This window comes from Macrobrachium nipponense, chromosome 49 (genome assembly GCF_015104395.2).
Source record: "Macrobrachium nipponense isolate FS-2020 chromosome 49, ASM1510439v2, whole genome shotgun sequence".
NCBI lineage: Eukaryota > Metazoa > Arthropoda > Malacostraca > Decapoda > Palaemonidae > Macrobrachium > Macrobrachium nipponense.
Genome location: NC_087224.1, coordinates 17856576 through 17871543, shown reverse-complemented (window position 1 = coordinate 17871543; position 14968 = coordinate 17856576). Strand labels below are relative to the sequence as shown.

The 14968-nt window shown below is 36.6% G+C and overlaps 1 protein-coding gene across 1 annotated transcript in view; it reads left to right on the top strand.

Moving 5' to 3' along the window:
- The window catches only part of LOC135205254 (uncharacterized), a 157271-nt gene that overhangs the window by 76166 nt on the left and 66137 nt on the right, over positions 1-14968 (top strand).

Here is a 14968-nt window from a genome sequence, read left to right as displayed (position 1 = left end):
ATACTAATGATGTCTCATTTAGCTAAGGATGTTTCATAGAATTTTTTTTTTTTTTTTTTTCTGTCTTTTGGGTGTTCAAGATGTTATTTTTCCTAAAATAAGTTTTGGAAAGTTACTGTACATCCTAGAGGCCAACAGGCACATTTGTTCCTACAGAAACAACAAACCCTAAGTCCTTTACTAATAGGAATTGCTTACGGCAAAGCTGGAACACGGCTGTTAAAACTACTGCCCGGTAGGCAGGGAGACCCACCTGCCCGGATGTAAACATTCCCAATTTGCTTACGCCCGTCTTCCGATGAAGACATATGTTGAGCTCTTGCTGACTGGTCGGTAATCACGATTTCGTGGTGGGATCTTTCTTTTATTGTTTTGAATATTCTGTTTGATATCAATAATCAATATACAAACCCACTTTTTGTGGTGAGCCTTGCTAGCCACCTTTCCCCTTTGTGTATTTAGGGGTCGGCAACATGGGTGTATTCACATCCTGATCACTTACTCTTGCGCTTTAGAAGTAATGGCACAACAGTATTTATTTATTATTGAATTTGACATTGACGCTTGTTCTTTTGGAGAATCTACCAGGGGAAACTTTGGAGGTTCGCCCTTTGTTTTTTCTCTACTGGTATTCTTCCTTCTCCTTTGACCACTTTGCTTGCTTGTCAGACAAAGAAAGGGTGGGAAGTGTGTTGTTGATGTTTGGGGATCTCCTCTTGTTTCAGAAGAAGTGCCCTTTGGTGTTATCCTTCTGTTTTAATCATATTTTCTTTTTCTGCAGGATAACAGTGAGCAGTAGTAGATCACAGCAGTAGATGGTTAGGTGTCTCTGTGTTGGTTATCCTAATCTTTGGGATTGTACCTGTGGCTCATTAGCAAGCTGTGACATTGGCCCTCAAGTGTGTGTACGGTTCCCCTGCTAAAAAACATATTAAGTTGCTGCTATTATCTTGGAGTTTCAAATTTTGGATTTTACATCCAGAATTCATTACTGGAGAGATGACTCATTGACCCAATTTTGGTACAAGGCAGAAGGGTGTGAGTCATTTAGTAATTCGCTCCTGCTTGTAATTGGTAGTATTAGTGTTTTGCAAGTTCTTTAGATGATCGTCTTTTAAGACAGGACATCATGAGTCGGGGAGGTGGTTCTCTGTGCAGTCCTCTTCGTGAGGTTTTGAACCTGGAGAAGACGGATGCATGGCAAGATGTGGCAAATTCTCGCCAACTTTTGCCGCATTCAGCTCCGCTCAACTCTCACTCATGTCCGCATGAACGAACCAGTTGTAGGAAGAGAATACTCCGTTTTGTGGATGAGAACCTCTCCTCTCTTTTCGGGAAGAATTTTTTGCTGAGGTGAAAATATTTTCCTGAGTCTGTGCATTGCTATCATCACCTCAACTTGATGATCGTGCACACTATGACCCCCCTCCCGCTATTTCCAACAGAAGAGCAGGTGGGAACAGTCAATCCTCCTCTCTTTTTCCCTCTACTTCCTGGGTTACTCCGGGAAGGGTGAAAGAATAAGAGGAATTCTACAGAGTCTACTCACCAGTGTTCCCATTTTAGGAACAATCAGTTTGCCATAAACAGTCATCTTTAGTGTCCTGTTATCACTGTAGAAGCCCCCTTCAGAACAGCATCTTCGCTCTCTACATTAAAGATTAAGGAGGTATGCTTCCAGTCCTTAGTCTTTTCTCTTTCGAAATGAAGAAGAATTAGGCTGGCATTCGTTAAACAGGAACCAACAAATATACTTGTATATTCTCCTTGCGACATATGTCTGTTATCAGTTGCACTGTCCAAGTATAGGCGCTTACCTGTAAGTTAGTTCTTTGGTATGAGACTGAGATGAAAAGTGCCAAAATTTCAACCTTCGGTCTACTTTGACTCTACCGAAATGGTAAAAAAACACAATTGTAAGCTAAAACTCTTATATTCTAGAAATATTCAATCATTTACCTTCATTTTGGAACAAATTGGAAGTCTCTAGCACAATATTTCGATTTATGGTGAATTTATGGAAAAAAAAAAAAAAAAAAAAACATTTTCCTTACGTCCCCGTGGTAACTCTTCCGAAAAAATCATACGTGCGATTGTCGTAATGTTTGCACCATTATAAATTAGCCGTTACATAAAGTTTTATATATGAAAATGTGTGCAATTTCATGTAGAATACAACTAAAAATAATTGAAGGTAGCAGCTTTTCTCATTTTTTAAATATTTGCATATAAATCACGATAAATAGAAAAAAAACCACGTTAAGTCAACTTTGACTCTACTGAAATGGTCGAAAAACGCAATTGTAAGCTAAAACTCTTACAGTCTAGTAATATTCAGTCATTTATCTTAATTTTGAAAGAAATTCGAAGTCTAGCACAATATTTAGATTTATGGTGAATTTAAAAAAAAAACTTTCCTTCCCTTCGCGCGCGGATTCTCTGCAGCAAATCTTCGAAATGCTTACGTCGCATTCTCGGAATATTTGCTCCATTTCATATTAGGCATTTCATAAAGTTTTATATATGAAAATGTGCACAATTTTATGTAGAATACAACAAAAAATAATTGAAGGTTGTAGCTTTTCTCAATTGAAATATTTGCATATAAAAAATATATAAAAAAATTCGACATTTGGTCAACTTCAACTCGTGCAAAATGGTCGAAAACTGCAATTGTAAGCTAAAACTCTTACAGTATAGCAATATTCAATCATTTATCTACATTTTGAAACAAATTGAAAGTCTCTAGAACAATATTTAGATTTATGGTGAATTTTTGAAAAAAAACTTTTTTACGTCCGCGCGTTACGAACTCATGCATCATATTGTGATAATATTTTCTCTGTGTTGCTTTGATTGTTTTACAATGTGTTATATACCAAAATGATTGCAATTTTGTATACAATACAATGAAAAAATTTACTTGTTGGCTTTAACCGTTTTGTTTTTGTGCTACCATATATCACATTATTTATATATGATAATGATATTTTTTTCATTTCTGATGGTTGCATACTAAACTTCAGGCAATGACAAAAAAAAGGAGCCAAAAATGAACTCTTAATCTTGAAAAGTAAGCGCGCTGTGAATTTTTGAAAAAAAAAAAAAAATTTCCGCTTCGGCGCTCACTCCGAGACCCCCTCGGCATACGGGAGACGATTTTTATTATACCCCTTAGGCGTTTAAGGGTTAATTACCCTGAAACTCAGGACAGCTTTTTGTGCCTCCCAAGAGTTTCTGGTTTTGATTTTGAGACAACCAGTGGTATTGTTTGGCAACAACACCACAGGGTTGGCATTATCACCAAACAAGAGGGTTTATTTCCCTCTTGTTTCAGTTAACATGCAGGTGCTTGAGTAGTGCACTCAATAGCTCTATAAGCCAAACACATTCCAGGATGGAATGTACTACCAGGCTACTCAGCCTACAGAGTCGAGTGAAGGGCAGAGTACTGCCCTTTCACTGAGTCTTGTTTGTCTTAGTATTGTTTCTCCTCTGTGTGGGGTTAACTACTAATTCGAGTCTCTCTGCCCGGCCATCACAAACTTAAGTCTCTGGTTGGGTCTGGTTTTTTGCTTATGGCTCCTGTCCTGTGCTCCACATTTGCCATTACGAGAATCATCAGAGATATGCCTCATTGGACTAATTATAGAAGTCTCACAGTCTTCTTCCTAGTTTCATTTGATACATAGACCACTCCGATGATTCAGAATGATTTTCAGACAAATAGAGGTTTTGTCTTTATATACATTTTTCTAATTGGTAAAGTGTTCAACTACTAATTGATCACCCTGAATTGGAGTGAATGTTGGAAGACTGCCTGCCCTGATATCTGCTTCCAGGGTAAAGAGAAGAGATCCTACCTTAACCATCTTCACAGTGACAAGAAGTGGTTTGTCAGGCAGTACATCCGTGTTTTGCACAGCTAAAGACTTCCAGCCATCATTGCAAGCATAGACTTTTTTTGCTGAACAGCAATGAAATAGCTGAAATTCTCTTTCAGTCCTCTGTAAATTTCAGAGATTAGAACCGTCCTCACCAGTTGGCGTCATTGACGGGACTTTTTCTCGGTCAGAATCACGAAAGTCAACTTCTTTCCAATTCAATTGTGAAAGGTGTGGATACACACTCGCTGTAGTCTTTCACGTAAGTAGTATAGTTTCTCCTCAGTTGAGATTCTACTACTGATGAGAAACTTTTCTGTCTTGCCACCACCGGTACCCCCAGGCCACTGAATGGCATTTGACTCTGGTTTAGGACTCAAAAGCCCTTGCGAGAATCATTAGACACAGTTTTGTTTTTCAAGACCACATCCTGTCTCTCTCTGTTATTGGCGAAGAGGATAGACGTGTTGCAGGCATCTTCAACATCACCCTTCAAAAGGTGGATTTAATGTCGTGACTCCGTCTCTGATGTTGAATCATTCGGCATCTGTTTGACAGTTTCGAATCCTTCATGATTCCTTATGCTTGGACTTTGTATATTTTTATCCAGATCAATCATTACTTTGTCCTGTTGATGGGTTACTGTACCTACGGAAGACTTGACACCCTTTATTGGATTTCCTTTCTCCGCTACTTACTCGTCAATGGAAAAGTGTCTAAGGACATGGCTTCCTATGAGCCTGGCGAGATCATGAAGATCTCCTCTGCAGATAACAATGTCACATACATGCTCCCCCCAAGTGTGCATAGTGCCAATGGCTTGCTCCTCTCATTGCATTCAGAAGAATATGTCGGGTTGGACGATAGATGTAGTTCTATTATGACCACATTTATGTCTTTCTTCCTTTGGGTCTTTGCCCACAGGTCCCTGGAACACTTGTCCCTTGGACCTGTGGTGGATGCTCAACGAGTTGTGTTTGCTTGCCCGGCTCCTTCAAGAGAACAAGTTGCATCTCGCCTAAGGTGTGCAGTTCTGGAGGTAAGAGGGATGTGAGAGTGGCTGGCCTCTCCTTTCCCTTCCTCATCCTTGTACGTACTTCCCTTCCTTCGGGTAAGCCTACACATCAAGTTTCCATTTTTGTTTTTATCAATCATAGAAGCAAGACCACTCCTTCCTCTAGCAAGGGGAGGGAGGAGACACCAGCAATAAGTCAGAAAATTGTCATACGATTCCTTACTCATTTCAAAAAGGGCCAGTAGTCTGAATCTTGATCTTGCAGTTCTTATTCTCTGATCAATGTGTCAGAGGCAGGGCACTCCTCATTCTTTCGACCAGGAGGAATAGCCCAGGTGTGCTGAACTCCAGTCACTTCTAGACACTCACTCAGATTCCTCCCACCAATCAGTGTCTTCCTTTAGTAAAGGACTGAGGGTTTGTATATTGTGTAGGAACAGTCACAATTTTTTAAGGGGGCCGGCCGGAACCCTTATATATGGGGGTATAGGGCGAAAAATGCAAAGTCATGAAAAAATTCATGGAGCCTCATATGGCAATTGAGAAGACGTTTACGAAATATTTTGTCAAAATTCCTCTAACTTTCGTAGTTACAGGGTAATTAGTTAACGTAACTCATTAAGCCTAAAACATTGATCCATACAAGAAAATGCAATATTTCTTCCATTGTCATAAATTTTGATAATTATTGTCAAAGAAATTGGGAGAAATGGCATCTGTTGACATTCCCCGAGTCAAGAAGGGAGACTTAAGTTCAGTCAGCTACCAAATCCAAGTTCAGTATGAGCACAGACGTCAAGTAGTCTACATGTTCAAGTTTTACCTCTGACATTTGCTTGCTTTTACGTATGTTTATGTATGTTTCGGCAAGAATTTCATCATGCCAATGAGGAAAAGACAAGGAAAACATCTCGCTAACATACAGACGAAGAAAAATTGATCAAGTATTATTACAGAATAGTATCATAATATACGTGTAGTTAGTGAAGAGAGAGGGGAGGGTTGCGTAGTAACGCCCCCGTCTTGCCTGATAGCACACGTCACATTGTGCCCAAGGCTACGATCTTTGAGCAAAGAGATCTTCATTTATGATAAATAACATAGTTTTGGTTTTTTAATACCAGAAATGGAAAAATTCATAATAATCATGATTTATTAAATTGTCTTTGTAAAAAGAGAGTACACCTTCGAGTTTCACCTCTGACATTCTCTTGCATTTACGTTTGTTTATCTTTGTTTTGGCAAGAATTCATCATGCCAAAGAGGAAAATACGAGGAAAACATCTAGCTAACATACAGAAGAAGAAAATTCGCTGTAATAAGCCGAGTTAGTGAAGGGGAGAGAGAGTTGCGTAGGAAGGAATGCCCCATCTTGCCTCAAGCAGTGCCCCAGGCTACGATATATGAGCAAAGGGATCATCATTTATGATTAACCCCCGCAAGACACGGTAAATTTGAACGGCGGGTGGTATGTATGTAGCTAAAATTGATACGCTGATCCGCGCGGGTTACGCACAATTCATTATTTGTAGTTTATTGTTAATATCTTCTTTATTACTTACTATTTTCACTTCAAATAAATTGCAAGTTCAAGGCAGAACCTTTCCATATGAAATGGACACCTTTTAAATCGTATTATTCCCTTCTCTATATTTTTTCTAGATTTTCCTTTATTATCCAAAATTTGGTCAATATTCCCAGCATTAGTGAAGACAAATTTTGTATCCTAATTTCATAAATTACTGCTTGATCAATTTACGTAAACTCATTGCTATAATATTCCAAATTTACTTGTCATTCAGGAGAAAGCAAAAGCAGATGGATATACAACATTTTCAGAAAATTTGTAGTTTAATTCATAATTACTCAACACACTGGCACTCAACGCAAAACACTTCTGAACGTATGTGAAATATGCCTTGTTCAGTAACACAGCACAAACAAGCATTGGTATATATATATATATATATATATATATATATATATATATATATATAGATATATATATATATATATATATATATATATATATATATATATATATATATATATAAGAACGTGAGTGCATGAACATGTTCATTTATATATCTACATGTGATACAGTATACTAAACAAAAGAAAGGAAAAATTATGTACATCCATAAGTCGGTACTTACTCTTAGTTCTTCTTATGATATGAAGCAAAGCATGCAGCACAAAGCCCAACATCACATTTTTGGCATTCCCAAGTAGAGCGTACTCTGCGTTCATGCCCAGCGACACACATTCTCAGCTTACCTTTGGGCAATTTATGTAACTCATGAACATCTTCAGGAACTGCAATCTCATGTGAAGGTGGCTCAATTCGAGCTTCCCTGCTTGCAGCAATCTCTGCATTGCTTCTTCTTTTGTGTGATGGCCTTTTCGGTCTGTAGTCCTCAACCAAAGCCTCAATTATTGAAAGCATGTAGTGCTTTCGTGGCATTCTGTTCTGGGAGCTTGTATGCTTAATGTACAGTATATAACTGTTTAGAACAGCAGTCCCAAAAAGAGCAAAAGGCCACCTTTGTTGTCCATTGACTGTACGCCTCTCAGCCAAATACTTGTACAGCTTTGAGTCTTTGAGGTTGACGCCCCCCATACATTTGTTATAATCAATGACAACATTGGGTTTTGTTACCACCTTCCCCTGCTATTTGTATAGTCAGAATAACCCCCCTTTGATTTTGTTGAAAGAAAAATTGGTTGGTTTTTACCATCCTTGAATGCAACACACAAAAGAGGTCCCTTCCTCCTTTCACACTTTCTGGTTTGCCAAGGAGGCATTTACGCAATTCTTTGGAAGCCCCTTCCTACTTTTTCTTACTGTACCAGTAGCAGTAGTTTTCATGTTGTACAGGTCCTGGAATAGCTGGGGAGAGGTAAAATAATTATCAAGTCCTAGATGGTAACCTTGATATAAAAGGTCAGCCTGCCTCATCAAAACGCATCACTAAAATTGTAAGTGAAACCCTCACACTCCTATCTTCCTGCCTGACCCCCTTATACACCTCAAAGGTATGAGTATAACCAGTTTCAGTATCACAAAGGCACCACAGCTTGACACCAAACCTTGCATGCCTTTTTTGCGGCATGTACTGTCGAAGATGAGGTGTGCAACCTCTAAAACCTACCATATTTTCATCTATGGCTATGTTTTGCGAGGGATGAAAATGTCTTTTGAAGACGTGCAAAATGATCAATAACTGGTTTGATCATATAAAGCGGATCATAATCTTGAGAGTCTTGGGCAGGCATTTCTTCATTGTTTGAAACAAAGTGCAAAAATTTCAAGAGCAGTTTGAACCTGTCTCTGGCAAAATGTTCCCGAAACCCCAAACCAAGTTTGGGAGATTGGTTTATGGCAAGTGTCCCAGTAATCGTTTATCTCTGGTAATCTCACAATTCCCATATTGAGAGCTATGCCAATAAAAGCTCTCATTTCTTTGATGTTGGTGTGTCCATCTGTAATCCAATTATGAACGGCTGATCGTGGATGGCGCTGCAAATACTCCCTCTTATTAGATACAAATGAATTACTATACAGTAGGGCCTCGTTAATCACGGGGGATAGGGCCCAGAACCCCCGTGATAAGTAAATACCCGTATTATCCTGGTACCCCCCCCTAAAAATTGCTTTAAAACTGCCTACTTTAATAATAACCCACCCAAGACCACTATTTCAATGTTTATAACTGCCTACTTTAGTTCAAGCACCAAATATGCCTTCAACTATCACCTTAAACTAAATTCAATACAGTTTCAAAGTTATTCTTTCCTATCTTCAATTTCCCCTTCATCAGATCAGCAAACAAAAGTATAATTACCTAACAATTCCTTGCTATTTTCATGATTTGGCTGCTGCACCAAACTAAAAGTAATGATTACAGCACCCAACTATAACATTAATGTATAAACAGCAAAATACAGCAATAAAAATCTATTTTTGTCTTTTGTTTACGTTTAGAATCAGCTGATGCACGTTTATTACCAAAAGAATTATTTTGGAAAACAATTTAGTTGCTAAAAGAAACTAATTTATTAATGGAATTATTATTATTTTTAACTTTGTACATAATAGTTTATGATATTATGATACAGTAATTCATATTTCATTGAGAGAGAGAGAGAGAGAGAGAGAGAGAGAGAGAGAGAGAGAGGAGAGAGAGATGAGAGAGAGAGAGAGAGAGAGAGAGAGAGAGAGAGAGAGAGAGAGAGAGAGAGAACAGCTTGGGATGAGAGTAACTGTTGAATAGCTTGAGACAGCAGTTTGGGACGAGAATACTGTTACTAGCTTAGCTGGAGAATAACACAATGAAATTTGTATTTTAAATATTTTCATGGTGATAAGAAATGAAACATGGATAGTGATAAGATATTCTTTTGTATACTGTTATAATGTGAAAATCATTTAGTCAACTATAAAAGTTGTATTGAAGCAGTTTCGTAAATCACAGAATAATAGCTCAGTATTATAGTTTTTTTCTGTAAGTGATGAGAGAGAGAGAGAGAGAGGAGGAGATAAGAGGAGATGGAGGGATGAGGGAGAGGTATTCGAGAGAGAGAAAGAGAAGAGAGAGAGACGAGACGAGAGAAAGAGAGAGAGAGAGAGAAGAGGAGAGAGATAAGAGAATTTTACTATTAACATTCATAGTATTTGAAAATTTGTAAATGAGTGTATCCTAAAAATGCATTTAGTCATGAAAAGAAGAAGAAAACACAGTAATTAGTGAATCTTGCTCTATGATAAAATTCGAGATTTCGTTAATTTTCCGGGGATATACTTAGTATTTGGGCTCCACAAAAAAGTAAGTAAAGTGATTTATGACTGAATTTAGAGGATACTTACGTAAAAATACATTGGTAGTTTGTAGAATGGTGTAACCACTCACATTGTGTAAAAATAGTACGTACCAACGAGACTAGGTTTGGTGACGTCACGGTTGTCATGCGTATTTTTTTCGTGAATGAATATACATTTATGATAAAAAAAATAGTTACTGTACTGCTTAGAGTACCATACTGTAAAATTAATGTAATCACATCAAAATAAAGTAATCATTGCATGCTGTAAACATGTAAAGTGTATTTTTATCTTTTGAAAAATGCATTCCCCAAGGAATTATTCCTTGAAGAGGCTTTTTATTATGAAGATATGCCAATAATATATAAGATATGCGTTTTATTATGAATGTATGACAATAATATATAAGGTAAAAATGGTTTTATTACATTTACGCTTCGTCGCCGATCGCAAACAACAATACGATAATCTATGACAATTATCGTTTGTATGACTGCAGTGTTCAGAGAAGTTGATTACGTTATACCAAAACAATAATGAAGTTCGAATTGAAAAGTAATGTTTTCCTAAATGTTATTACTACTGTAATTACACTACTACTATTAACATTTCTAAAAGGTTAAGAATGGCAAAGGTGCTGTTAAGTGTAACTCAATGTTTACATTTCTGCTGGCCGTTCAACTACAAGTTGATGTCAATGATGTGGAATTATTCCATGAATAGGCAATAATATTATGAAGATATGCCAATAATATATAAGGTGAGAATGGTTGTATTACCTTTATTGTCAGGTAACATCATAATGTGAATCTGTTCATGCATTTGCTGGTTACCGGAACCGGACAAGGCTTAGCCTACAACAGACAAGCCCTCGATGCTGCGATTCATACCAGTGATATAGATTGAGAAGTGGTCTGAGGAAAAACCCGTGATTAACTGAATCCGTGAATGCTGATCCGCGACTAAGCGAGGCCCCACTGTACCTATTTATTTCATTGACTACAGTCTGCATAAAGGAATCAGGAAAAAATAAATTGAAATAAGCAATTGAGGGGGCGTCGGCCTGTGGAGAATGCATAGGTCCTGGGGTGGCACTAAATGGCACTGGAATAGGGCCAGCATCCTCACCATTGAGGCACGGCACGCCCACACACCACCTGATACACATGTATTCGTTTCACTTTCTGAAGATGATCCGTCATCCTCATCACTGTCGCTTTCCATTTCACTATCAGTATCATCAGAATCTGAAAGTTCCTCATCACTTGTTTCATAAAATGAAATGTCAGTGATTTAGTTTGAAACTGAAGGGGACGCCATAACTTTTAACCTAAAATAAATAAGGTAAAAACATCTTGCAACTACTGATATGCGATGTATTTACATAACTTACAGCTCGTATTAACTCCATTTTCACTATATCTCGTTTTTATCCAATATCAGCATGCAATAATAACGAAAAATAAGAATTATGATAAAGATTATCACTCGAAACCAAGACGCCAACCATGATATCTCAATGTTCATTCAAAAAAATATTAGCTTTTGCTATGAATTCACTTATACGATATACGAGTTATTCCATTACTGGTAATTCCTGTTATCACTTAAAACTTATATTATCATTCTATCATGTCTTTATCCCATATTAACCTGTAATAATTACAAAAATAACGATAAAAGATAACAGTTATCGAGAGCCCGTTACGAAACACTCAAAACCAACGCCGAGATTGAAGTTTTCCCGGGAATTTTTGCTTTTTTTCCACGTCATAAACCTTTTAACCAATTAAGTAACGGGATTCTAATGATGTCATTGTGATGTAATAACATTAGCCAATGACTGAAGTATTGATTACGGCACAGAGAGATGGTACTGGTGTAAGAAATCTGTCTCTGAAAGTATTGGCGCGCGGTTCAAATCGGGCCACTAAAGTTGGAAAGCCAGAAAAGTGGCTCCTCGTCTTTTGGGGGTTAAATTATGATAAATAAAATAGTTTTGGTTTATTAATACACAAAAATAAATATACATTCATAATAATCATTATTTATTAACATTGTCTTTATAGAAATACGAAGGAAAACTTTGAACGCCCGTATCTCAAAACTATACTTATTGACCTTCAAAATCTATCTTCTCACTTAGTTTTAAAGCTATAACATTGAAAATTGGTATATAACTCAGAAAGACATTATAGAACAATCAAATAGAGCCCTTCTTTCCAATTTTTGTTTCGTATTTTTTTTTATAAATTTTTTTCTCCTGATTTATAGGGTTTCTTTTTTTACCATATTGAAAAATTCATATCTAGCAAAAAAATGACTTAGAAAAAAACTCCTCATTTGATTGGAGGTCTACATCAGGTCTATATATGGTAGTAATCCCAGGTCTTAATATTAAATATCAAGGGAGGAGATAGAATTTGAAAAATGGTTATTTTTGGGATAAATCGCCCTGGCGTCACAAAACCGAAGGTCAGAGGCGAAAATCATATGTGGTTTGGAGATGTCCCAAGTCACCTTATTAAGTGGTATGAATATCAAAGTACTGTCCTTAAAAAATGGCATTAGCCGGCCAGCCCCCTTAAAGTAAATTGTATTTTTCCTAACTATACCTAACTATATTTAACTGCCCGCCTCATGCCACCCCAGAATCTGAAACCTGGGCCAAAAGACAAATTGGGAAGGTTTACATCCAGACAGGTGGGTCTCCCCACATACCAGATGGTAGTTACTACCTAACCACCTTGTTCAAGAATTTTAACGGCCGTGTTCCAGCTTCGTCGTAAGTAATTCCTATTGTAAAGGACCAATGGTTTGTATAGTTAGGAAAAATACAATTTTCTTTCAAAAATTGTGATTTTTCACCGACCTCTCCTAACCCAAGTGGAAGGTTGTATGCCTGTATATAATCTCTGAATGAATTGTATGAATTATTCTTTGTTAACCCTTAACCCTCTTACACAGACTGGACGTATTTTACGTCGACTTACAAAAGTTTTTTTTAAAATTCGCGGACAAATACTTATAGTGCTACCAGCCTAAAACTTTTGAATCACGCGCCTTGGGGGATGCTGGGGAGTTCTTCAGGATCAAGGTGTTGTTTTGTTTACAATCGTTACGCAGGCGCGCAAGCACAAATTTCTTTCTTGCCGCACTAAAAAGTATCTGTGACACATCTCTGAAATTATTTTGTCACTTTGACATAATTTTTGTACCATTGTAAATTAGCTGTTACATGAAGTATTATATATGAAAATGTGCGCATTTTTATGTAGAATACAACAATGAAATACTCATGATTGTAGCTTTTATCAGTTTTGAGATATTTGCATATAAATAACGATAATTGCCAAAATTTCAACCTTCAGTCAACTTTGACTCTACCGAAATGGTCGAAAAACGCAATTGTAAGCTAAAACTCTTATATTTTAGTAATATTCAATCATTTACCTGAATTTTGCAACTAATTGGAAGTCTCTAGCGCAATATTTTATTTATTGTGAATTTATGAAAAAACTTTTTCCTTACGTCCGCGCGGTAACTCTTCCGAAAAAAATCATACATGCGATTGTCGTAATGTTTGCACCATTTTAAAATTAGCCGTTATATAAAGTTTTATATATGGAAATGTGCGCAATTTCATGCACAATACAACTAAAAACAACCCATGGTTGTAGCTTTTATCAGTTTTGAGATATTTTCATATAAATAACGATAATTGCCAAAATTTCAACCTTCGGTCAACTTTGACTCTATCGAAATGGTTGAAAAACGCAATTGTAAGTTAAAACGCTTATATTCTAGTAATATTCAAGCATTTACCTTCATTTTGCAACAAATTGGAAGTCTCTAGCACAATATTTCGATTTGTGGTGAATTTATGAAAAAAATAACATTTTCTTTACGTCCGCACGGTAACTCTTCCGAAAAAAATCATACGTGCGAATTGTGGTAATGTTTGCACCATTTTAAATTAGCTGTTACATAAAGTTTATATATGAATGTGCACAATTTCATGTAGAATACAACAAAAAATAATTGAAGGTTGTAGCTTTTCTCATTTTTTAAATATTTGCATATAAATCACGATAAATAAAAAAAAAAAACACGTTTGGTCAACTTTGACTCTACCGAAATGGTCGAAAAAACGCAATTGTAAGCTAAAACAAATCTTACAGTTCTAGTAATATTCAGTCATTTATCTTCATCTTGAAACAAATTCGAAGTCTCTAGCAAAATATTTAAGATTTATGGTGAAGTTAAAAAAAAATCTTTCTTCCCTCTGCGCTGCGGATTCTCCGCCACAAATCTCCGAAATGCGTACGTCCCATTCTCGGAATATTTGCTCCGTTTCATATTAGGCATTTCATAGAGTTTTATATATGAAAATGTGCGCAATTTCATGTAGAATAAAACGAAAAATATTTTAAGGTTGTAGCTTTTCTTATTTCTGAAATAATTGCATATAAAAAATATATAAAAAAATTCGACATTCGGTCAACTTTAACTCGTCAGATATGGTCGAAAACTGCAATTGTAAGCTAATACTCTTACAGTATAGTAATATTCAATCATTTGTCTTCATTTTGAAAGAAATTGGAAGTCTCTAGGACAATATTTAGATTTATGGTGAATTTTTGAAAAAAATATTTGTTTACGTCCGCGCGTTACGAATTCATGCAGTATTTTGTGATAATATTTTCTCTGTGTTGCTTTTATCGTTTTACAATGTGTTATATATACCAAAAATGATCGCAATTTAGTGTACATTACAACAAAAAAACAGTAACTTGTTACCTTTAAACCGTTTTTGCGCACAGCGCGATTTGAATACAATTATATATGAAATTTCGTTTTTGCGCTATCATATATCGCATGTATTATATGATAATGATAATTTTTTTCATTTCTGATGGTTACATACTAAACTTCAGGCAATGACAAAAAAAGGAGCCAAAAATGAACTCTAATCTTGAAAACTAAGCGCTGTGATTTTTTGAAAAAATATTTTTTTCCGCTTCCGCGCTCACTCTGAAACACATCCAGCACACGGGAGACAATTTTTTTTTTACCGCTTCGGCGTAAGAGGGTTAATGGACGGATCCCTTCATACGAGTAGCAATAACAGGCTTTGGTTGGTGGACAGATCCACTCATGGTGAGCATCAATATTACATGTGCACTAACTTCAAGGAAGCAGGCAGGAACAAAATGCCATTACAGGCAGTCCCGGTCATTGCCAGAC